Source organism: Stigmatopora argus, chromosome 22 (genome assembly GCF_051989625.1).
Source record: "Stigmatopora argus isolate UIUO_Sarg chromosome 22, RoL_Sarg_1.0, whole genome shotgun sequence".
NCBI lineage: Eukaryota > Metazoa > Chordata > Actinopteri > Syngnathiformes > Syngnathidae > Stigmatopora > Stigmatopora argus.
The window spans coordinates 2,883,101-2,893,651 of NC_135408.1; the positions used below are offsets into that span (position 1 = coordinate 2,883,101).

The window sequence follows — 10,551 nt, forward strand, 5'->3', positions numbered from 1 at the left end:
AAACTGATGCTATCACATCGTTTTTTTGTATGTATATGTTTTTTTAACATAATAATGGAAGTTTATCTAACACATTCCATTATGCGGCACTATTGATTCATTCTGCAATACTTGCTGCTGGAGCTGTTGTTCTTTTGTTATAGTGCTAACTCACTTGGATCTGCCATTGAATTTCAGTTTTTGTCACGTTTGTAGTTATTTGATTGTTTATTATGTGATGTTAACTTCACACAATAAAATCAATTGCCGTATTTATTCGAGTATAACGCACAAAATTTTGTAGCAAAAAACTGAAGCCGGTGACGTAAAACATGTCTTTATCCGCCAGATAGGGCACAAGAACGCGTTCTATTGACCGGTACTCCCATTTAGAAAAAAAGAACTCAAGAAGAATGAAATCAATGTTTGGTGAATCTGATGATGATGAATCAGAATTTTTTTTAAATATTATGATGATTTAGACTTAAAGGATTTAAAATTGTAAATTCCATTTGAGAATTGTCTTCATACTGGTAGTTTGTTTTAACAGGTTTCCGTACCATATGTTGTGAATAAATGTTTTGTCATGACGACATGTGTCCAGCATTTGCCAGTTACCAGTACCGGTGCAATCCTTGGTGTGAGCTGAGAAAAAGTGAAAAAAAAAAGTATACCAATTTTTAGTCACAAATTATGGGTGCGCGTTATACTCGAATAAATACGGTAAACCTTTAAATCACGTGTCATGGGAGCGGATTGCTATCACTGTGGCAGGGCAATTAGCGCTGCAATTAGCGGCTCAACATCTCAACAAGTGTTACCTATACATAACTCTTCTTATATGGATGGATAAACATTTAGTACGGGGTTGCGTTTGTCTCTCATTTTGCAATAGCTTCTTATAATTTCTGCTTAACTATGCTGCGTTATCCACCTCTCTGATTATACCACTTTCATTGCGGCTATTTTGTAATTGATGCGGTCACTTATCTTCACTAAGCCACTTTAGATTCCTCTTGTACTACACTTATACTAGTTTTAGTAGTTATTTTTACTCGTTATACTGCTGACTGGCACATGAACTTGCCATGTGAGGAGATTATCTTATCATCATGGTTTCCACTGCATTAAGTGTAACCTTTCTTTAAGACCTTCAAGTTTAACAATAAATCCTAAATGGCAGATTATTCAGAGAATTTAAGGTACAAGGTGATTGCTATGAAGGACAAATCTACTCCTCCATGACCTCCACGAACGCAGTCGTAGCATTTATTATGGCCTGCCGAATTATTTCAAACACCCGTGAGTCTTTTGTGAATGGGACAAAGACATTGGGAGAGGAGAGGAAAAGCGGCAAGAGATGCTCGGCGAATTGCTCGGCCCTCCCCGATGTGAGACGAAGAGCGTTGCTTCTGCTCTCATATGCTCAGAGCTGCTTTTCGCCCGGCCCTCAGCCATTTTGGAGAGAGGAAAAAAGTGTTTGCTTCTCCTTCTCTCACTACGTGGCATAGATTTCGAAAGGGCTCGCCGCTTTTGCTGCCGTAGTAGTAGTTGTAGCTGAGGCATTTTACAGCTCATACTTTGGAGATTATGTTCGTAAGAAATATTGTCTTCCAACTTTTTGATTTCCGCTTTGTTTTCTTGCTTCGTCGAGATTATTTGCTGTGCATTTTCACCTTTGCTGTGTCTTATCTTTCAATTGACGTACTATTCCTATTTTACTTCGTAAAGAGGACTATATCCATTTTTTGCTGCACTAAGGAGAGATGAAGCTGCAGCCAAGAATCCTGCTGGGAACCAAAAGAGCCATGCAAAATGAGCCCCCCCCCCCCTGCCAAAAAAAAAAACATCACCCTTTGCCTAGTCACAAATTCCACTTCTCTGTGGCCAGCTCTGTGACTCCTCATCTATATTTTACTGCTTACAACCCTTTTCATTCACTCTCTTGGTGTATCCTTTAAAAATATATATATTTTATTTTTGTAAACAATTTGAGGATTTTGTAGCAAAATGTGGACCGAAAAATGGTAAAGTAGGAGGTACACGGATGAAAGGAAATGCGGTTTTTCGGTTGAATATTATTTGGCCCTTTATTCTAATCCCGTTAGTGATATGGCTGTAGTGCTTGTAGCTTTAGCTTGTTTGAATTGCAGGTGCTTATAAAGTTTAAGATGCAGCTCTGTTTTTATCTTTGAATATTAGGCATTTTGCTGCTAATGGTGTTACGGTCCAATTGTGACAATGTGCGTTTGCTTCCAGGCTTCTTCATTTATGCTGACCGTCTGGCTGGCCTGTACTGGATTTCAAAGCCGGAGTCAATTTGACAGCAGCGGATGTTTGAGCGTCAGAGTCCAGCTTGTGTCCTGCTGGTATGTTGGCCATTTGCAATATTTGCGTCTCTTGTGTGTGCCGCAGCGAGTGATTTTTTCTCCATAATTAAAAAAAAAAACTATTTTTATTCACAGTTTACGCCAGATTGTAAAATTAATGTTCGTTGATTTACCATACTTCATGCAAATTGGCTTTTAAAAAAAATTCTGTTTTAGTTTTGTTATTGCTTTGGGATATTTAAAAACACGTTTTAAATTCATTCGAACAACACTTGTTGAATCAGTCGGTTCACTTTATATCTCATTTATTTGAATTTCTTCTTTTCATACAAAATTCATAAAATAAAATTACCTCATTAATGTGAGCAAATACTGCCCGCAAAAGAATCACAACACATTTAAAACAAACAAACTAAGAGCTGTTTGATATGGGAAAATCTGAATCATATCTGCAAGGATACATCAGCCAACTTGGTTTTCTTTATCAACACCTTAGCATTATTTTGTCTCTTTTACTTTTACAGAATAAGTACCAAAATAGAAATAGCCTGTAATGAGTGCTTTACCTTGTTAAAAAGAGTTTGACAGATTCAAAATATATTCTTGTTTTCCTGTGGTAATGTCAACCGCCACAAACCCGTAGATCCGAACTTGTGGTGACAACCTGCACAAGCTCGTATCTATAGGTATGTGTCGCCTTGGCAGAAGCAACATCTACTCAACGACTTCCCTTAAAAATACACATTTTTGACTCGCCTAAATACGTAGAGTGAACATTATTTTTTTTATTAAAAACCTTGCCTCTCTGTTTCAAGGTTAAACCACTGTCCTTAATGACCTTGAATGTTGGATTAGCTGAATCATTCCTACCACAGATTTCCTACATTTATCCATAATGTTGTAATGTTTTACTGGCTGGATAAACTCTGGCCACTAGGTCAATTTAAGAAAATACCGCTTATAAATTATTTTAAGATTATAATAGTATTTTCTTATTGGGATGAGACAAAAACAATTCAATGGGAAATAGTGGCAACTTCCTGGCAATTGAATGTTAACTTTTTTTTTTTCATTAAATTGGTACATTTAGTACTTTGACAGAAAAGTATTCTTGCTGTTTTGGTTGCCGTGGTCCGCAGGGTGAGGTAGTAGGTTGTATAGTTCAGAGTGACACCAAAGGAGATAACTGTACAGCCTCCTAGCTTTCCCTGAGAAACCACCTCTCCTCATCAGAATTTTCGTCACGCATATTTTCACACGATTACAGAATTTCAAATAGGCGCTTTATTTCATTGTCACATTTCGCCTTTCAATTTTCCAAAGTGTGTGCTGCACACTAGAATGACACTAAGGATATTAAAAGAAGAAGAAAACATTAGTTGGACGGACACAGCACCGAAATGCTGCAGCCCAAAATTTCTGTGGGCCAGTTTAATGAAAGACGTGCAACTGAGGGGAACCGCCATACAGCCGTGGGGGGGAGTCTGTCTTAATGCCCAATTATGTGCAATGGTCAGTTTCACTTGAGCAAAACAATGTATTTCCTCTGCTGTGATCCAAAGAAATAATAACTTTTCGCAGAATCAAACCAAGAAAACCGCAGAACCAGAATGCCATCTTGCACCCTGGAATCACGAAACTTGATTTCTTTATTTATTTATTTAATTAATTCATTCATTATCTTAATACTCTGTACTCAGTAATCAGCTTTTAAAACCAATGTTTTCTTTCTTTCTTTTTTAAATATTGGAATTCAGAACTCTGAATCTTTACAGCACATTTTGTCGTCACTGTAACAAGCATACGTTCATTTTGTGATCTATATTTGTTTTTAGCATTTGACTTTGTAAAATGATTATGCAGAATATAAATAAAACAAGTTGGTTGGGTACCGGACAGTTAGTCATGGTGTGGTGAGTTTCTACGTGCAGATGTGCAGTCCGAGCAGCGCTACGGTGATGAAAGACTGTTTCCACTTAAACTCTTCGCTCTCTGTCTCAAGGCCACCGGGTTCGATCAAGGTGGGGAGGGACGAATGGAGGAGGCGGGGGGAGAGGGGGGGGGGGGGGTTGCTTTCCTTGGGCCAGATAGAAGCAGGGGCCCACTGTATGGGGCACTAGTTTAAAGTCTGAGCGAGCGAGAGCTAACAGTTGATGTCAATCTACAGCAGTTTTAAGTATAATATACTTATTATGCCGTAATTACCCAAATAGGGGGAATTAAAAAATGCAGTATTTAAATTCTATTGCGCTGAAGTCTCCAAAAATTCTTCAGGTGATATATTATTCCTCTGCAGCCAAAGTAAGATTTTTTTTTCATAGACAATATTTGATGTATATATTGACAATCTTATAAATTTTGTGATTTATGGGTTGCAAATACAAATGACATCTAAGTCAATATCTCTGCTGTCACTGATCTCAGCCATAAACATTATCCGTCACAGGAACAGTGACTCCAAAATTTCCTCTTCTTCTCATATGTACTGCTCTCCGACCATCTTGTCCGCCTCATGAGCCATCGTTGCTGATTTATAGCTATCAATAGTGCTAGTGCATCGCTCCCAGCCTCCAGCTATAAGTCCCATCTACCACGCTTCGAATTTTCACGTTTTGGCTCCACTGCGCTCTCCTTTCATTTCCCAGTGCTGTTCCCTTAGTTCCCCGGCATGTTCCCGCCCTCCTTTTCTCCACACACGCTGTAATAGCCACTCACTCTCACACACACAGAGGGAGTGAGAGACGGGAACAGAATACAGGACTTGCCGACCGGGGAAGGATTTTGATCATTTCTTTTTGTCTCCAAATGAAAATCGGAGGGGTTCGTAAGATTAATGTATCTTTGGCTGTTTGTCTTTGTCTCCACTGGTCTTTCTATCTTCTCTTATTCTCTTTTTCTCCTTGTCCCTCCCTCTTTTCCCTCTTTTAATCAATCCTTTGTGGCATATTTTAAGCCATTTGAGTTGCCCTTTTGAGTCTTGTGTGATTCCAGCTGTTAAAGGTTATTTATTTTTCTTGCCCTTCTCGTCGTTGGCTGTAGTGATGATACTGACTGGTGAGTAGTTTCTCTACTCTGGAGGTCGGTTCTCGTAATCATTGAGGAGGTCGGACGGGAAGAAATGATAAAGGTGTGATATTCCAAGATGAGGGCAAATACACTGCTGTATTGTCACAAGGAAAGGAAAAGAGGAGCAACGGAAAGCAACAAAGCTTTAGGCATGTTCTTGTTATTCCTCACTTTGGAATTATTTTTCTTCTTTGTGCATTCTATGACAAGGGATTCCTGGCATAAAGCTTCGATTTAGGGAAAAAGCTTCGAGTGTGGCCACGTGTACTTGAGTGGATGGTTTGTCTTTCTGGCTCCATTTGCTTCGGCTGTCAACTTAGTAGGAGGCATACAAAAGACTTTCATTTCTCGACTGCTTTGCTGTCTCATTTGGCCTTGCTCTTATTCATTACTTGTCATGCATTTGCGATAGCCGCACGGGGCCACTCATCTACTCTTTGTCCTCTTGTGCTTGCATAGGGATTTTTGAGTTAAATAATGTGAAAAGTTGCTTTAGTTAGTGTTCAATGTTGCTTTTTTTCAAACGTCCTTTTTCTTAAGACATTCATTCTCCCGTAGATTTTCATCCTTGGCCACTTCTTGGTTTCTTAACATGTGTACTTGACCAATATGATTTTCATTTCTATTTTCCCTCGGTCTCCCTCTTCCTCTCGCTGCACATGCACATGGTACAGTCCTGCATGTCTGAGCAGCAGACGGCTAGACGGCGGCAATCTGCCGTAGCAGCTTCCCGTGCTCGTCTCGTCCGAGCCGCGCTACCCAAAAATGGCCTTTTCCCTCTGGCTTGCATCGCTCACCTTCTGTTCAATGCCTTTCGTTCCATTTTGTCAGGCCACGTCCTCTTCCTTTTAATGGCTTGGATTGACCGGTAGAGGGAAACTGAAAGATGACCGTGTCAGCCGTCGAAACGACAGGCAACCGGGTGAGTTGTCGTCCGTCCTTCCTCGCTCCTCGTCAGTTTCTCCTTCTGCCATGTGAATAAGCTCTCCTTTAAAGTGAGACTTGCAACTCTGAGGGCTGACCAGCTTTGCAATTTTGGGCATACGTTGCTCAAAAGCAGTAACTGAGAAGAAACCCTATTCGAGAGGAACGCGTGTTCATTTTTAACCATGCTGCCGATGCCTTCATCACCTGCCGGGCTGCGTGCTTGCGGGCTTCACGTGTGTTTATCATAGATTACCATTCCGTGCTTCACTGGCAACCACAGAGAAGTGGCAATATGCAGAACCAAAGCCATTCTCCTGGATGCCATATGATGAGCGTCATCTGTCTGGGTGTGTATCGCATTCAGCGGCGACTGCAGTCCTTTTCCAGTAAGTCTCAAAATCAGTGTCTTTCTATACGCTTGCCACTTCCTGCCTGCATTTTTGCTTTGCGTTCTGTCTTCTCAATCATATATGACGTTGCTAATAAACAAAGACAGCACAACAAACTTACTGAGGCAGTGTGGAAACAGGGAGTGAAGCAAAGCACAAAGGCTGGGAGAGAGGAAAGTGCCATTGTCTGCTCCAGTCACAGGAGATTAACGTACGCCCAAATTGCATAACTATAGCTAGACGCAAGCGATCTGTACCTCTCTCATTCCCTGAGACCCTAACTTGTGACGTTTTGCTGTGATGTGCACGGGTTGGGTTCTTGGGAGCTGCGAGGGGCACCCACACATCTCTTCATCGTAAAGCAGACCCCAGTGAAAACGTCCGCTAAGATGGCGGAGACACAAAGTGCAACAAAGAGGGGGACGGGGCCATCCAAGCCCAAAGATGACAGGGACCGTTAATTCGAGCCGGCCACACGGCGCGAGTCCGAAGGGGGCCCAATGAGAGAATTGGGTTTTATTCAGGTTATCGAGGGGTTTAGATCTAGAGGCGAGCACAGCGTGTGGGGTGTTGGTTGGAGGAGAGGGCGGGGGGATGGATAGAGGAATGTGGCTATGAAGGACACGTGACTGAGATGGAGGGATCTCCACACGGGCTGGGGTGATATGGCAAATGCGGTCTGCCACATCCGTGGGCACAAACAATAAGGAATTAGGGGGGGACATTTCTAATAGTGAATGTGCAGCAAAAGCCCCCCGAAACAATTCATACGCATGTGCTTGTAATGCTTGTTATTATCATTTTTAATTGGAAGTACTAAAACTAAACTATGGATATTCTATTTCCCTGGATTTATGCTTAATTTTGAGAGCAGCACAAAGTACAGTTGAGAGCGTGAAACTAAAAGCTCGGTACATGTGTGTTTGACCTCATGAAAATCAACTTACATTGAATCACATCATTGCATGTTACAGATGATTTTTGTTCTTTCTTCACTCCAAATCCGATGACTTTTTTTGTCGATACCAAACCGTTAAAAACCGGATGCCCATCCGATACCCATATTTTTAGACTAGTAAAAATAGTAAAAAAGTAACTGACAAATACTCTTGTGAAGATAAGTGAAATGCAAAATAAATGAATGAAGGATAAATGACAAATCATATTTTTCGTCTTAAAGTGAGCAAGGTCGGTACGTCTTCAAGAAATGCTCTGTTTACAAATATTATATGATTCTCTGTTCCTATGATTAAGTTTTTAAAGCAGCGAACATGCTTGCCTAGTGGTTTTATTTACAGTAGCCGGAAAGCAACATGGCACTGAAAATACTAGTGACTACTGCATCGCATCCGATCTTGTTACCAAATCCGATACCCCCAAAAAGTAGCCGTATCGGAAAAAGATACTGATGCTGAGTATTGGATCAGAATATCACTATTACATGTCATTGTACAATCCAACGTGTATGTAATCTGTGATATGCCAAGTCATTTGGATTTGGGTATTGAATTCAGTAAAAAAAAAGATATTTAACTGGCCTGTATGACATAATTCTATAATTGGGGTTGCCATCGCAGTATTTTAATTTCCTGCCCCCCTATTATCAGCTCATACAATTTTGTTGCTGACCATTTATGTGTAAGGCACAATCATTCAATAATATGCAATATTTCAACAGCAGTGGTTTGGATCATGTATTTCTCTGTGATGCAAGGATATAGATGCAGTTAAAGTAGTTCTGGTTTGATTTGAACTCTTGAGTCCTCCCTTGTACTGTTTCAATGAAGAATGTGTACTACACAGCAACCGATTTGTAAAGCCAACTAACTTTTTGGGATGTTTAATTCTACAGACTCTTTTTAGTTGACTGTAAGGACCATAATGATAATCAAGAAAGACCTGGACAGGTAAGTAAGTGGTCAAACAATAACACAACTGAGAGTGTAGATTAAATTTGGCACTGTAGCCTTTCATCTCACAATTTTAATCACCTCTTCTGTTTCATATTACATACACATCTGCAATATTGATAATAATCAATTTCTTGGTTCTTGAGTTATGTTTAACCCAAAAATATGGACAAACAACTGAACAGACAGTCAGACAACATCACTGAATAACTTTCTTTTTACACAACTATCCCAGCAAACCATTTTTTTAGTCTTATATTTACATGTCATTTTACCTCATCTGAAGAATGTCGCAAAATATTACAAAATCATGTAAAAAGTCCTCTTAAGTAATCCAACAATGGCTTGGCTTGACCCCTCACCTTCTTTTTCCTCATAAAAATGTGACATTTCTATGGAAAAAAATCATTAATACCTTAAATCATGGGTGGAGAAGAAGAAGAAATTAGAAGAACAAAAATTGAACTGTGAGAGTCAAACAGCCACACCACACAGTGACCTAACAGACATACACACAAAAACACACAATTAAAACCATGTTATTCACCATAACACTTTCTTCCCGTTACTTTTTAATGAGTCTAGATGAATTTGAGTGTGTTTTAAGAGAGAATAAAAATAAAACAAACATGAAATGAGGAAAAGAGCCACAGTTTATACAAAATATGATAAGAAGCAAAGAGCCGCGTGCTTTAAATGAATATTTTCTGTGCAGTTCATCAACCAGTTGTCAGCCATAGTCAACGTTGATGTTCAGCATAAATCCTCTTCACCTGAAAGAAAGATCAGCTGGAATGAACTGACTTGACGAGATTCCTGGATTCGGTTAATGCTACTGGCCCACTTTGGACTGATCTGCTGCTGGTGTGTAGAAGAAGGAGTGCTCTGGAAGACCGCCCACCCAGCCTAAAAGACAACGACATATAATGACAGGTCAGTCAGGGAAGGTTTCAGGTTCAATGTAGGAACACTGCATTTATATATTTTAATAGAGTACTATGTAAAAAATGGCATGGATTTGATTACAAAGCATTCCAAAATGCGGAATACGAAGTGATTTGATAAACATGCGAATGAATTCATGAGCTAGGTCTTGAACTCATGAGTTAAACTCAAGGCTATTTGAGGTAACGCATGTTCTTGATTTGGGTAATAAGATGAAGATGTTGTATGGAGATGCTTTGTTAAAACTCTTTCACTCAGAGGATACTTATAAATATTTCATGACATGAGTAAATCTGTTACATGAGGTTACAACAGATGAGCAAGTGCGTTAGTGTCAGCGCTCCAGCATCCCTCCAGCTACATGGTCTATCATCCGTGTAAAGGCGACGTCCTGAGACGCCCTCAGACGGTTCAGTCTTTCCCATCTGCATGTGTCGTCGGTTGCAGAAGTAGAAGCAGGTGTTGCTACCTTACGTGCACCCCTCCTCTCACTTTCCCTCCTTCCTGTTCCCTTATTGCTGCAGCGCTGCAGCTGTCTGGCAGGCAGCGATTCTATTGTTTGGCACCAAGTGATGTTCTTGGTGAGGGGAGCGCAATCCGGGTCCACCCCGCCCTGTGGAATGGACAAGCTCCAAATCACTGTGTTACTTGGCATCTGGGTGCCATCAGCAGCTTTTTGTCTGCCCTCGCTGGACACGGCTGGCTAGTCTTTCTGCTGCAGACCGCCGCCATCTTGTTAGTCCCTGCTTGCCTCTACGCCGCTCAAACGAAATAACAAACTCAGCGTCTAGCTTGTGCGCTAAACTCAAAAGTTTACTTTTTAATATTGTCTTTGCCTTTTTGGCAAATAATGGCATTTAAACATTGCACATACAGGAACGCCATTCTAGTTTTCCACATTATGCAGCTGAGCATACCTGTCAACCTCGGCCAATTGCTCCCCTTATTAATGATTGATATGATAGATCCAAGATGGCGACGCACACTGACGCAGCGACTCTATGC

At 40.6% G+C, this 10,551-nt stretch overlaps 1 long non-coding RNA gene across 1 annotated transcript; it reads left to right on the forward strand.

Moving 5' to 3' along the window:
* Positions 1–1,456: 1,456 nt before the first annotated feature.
* On the forward strand, positions 1,457–4,211 carry LOC144068178 (uncharacterized). The gene is made up of 2 exons (XR_013298129.1): positions 1,457–2,348; positions 3,891–4,211. It is a non-coding gene; the product is annotated as an uncharacterized LOC144068178 (long non-coding RNA).
* Positions 4,212–10,551: the final 6,340 nt, after the last annotated feature.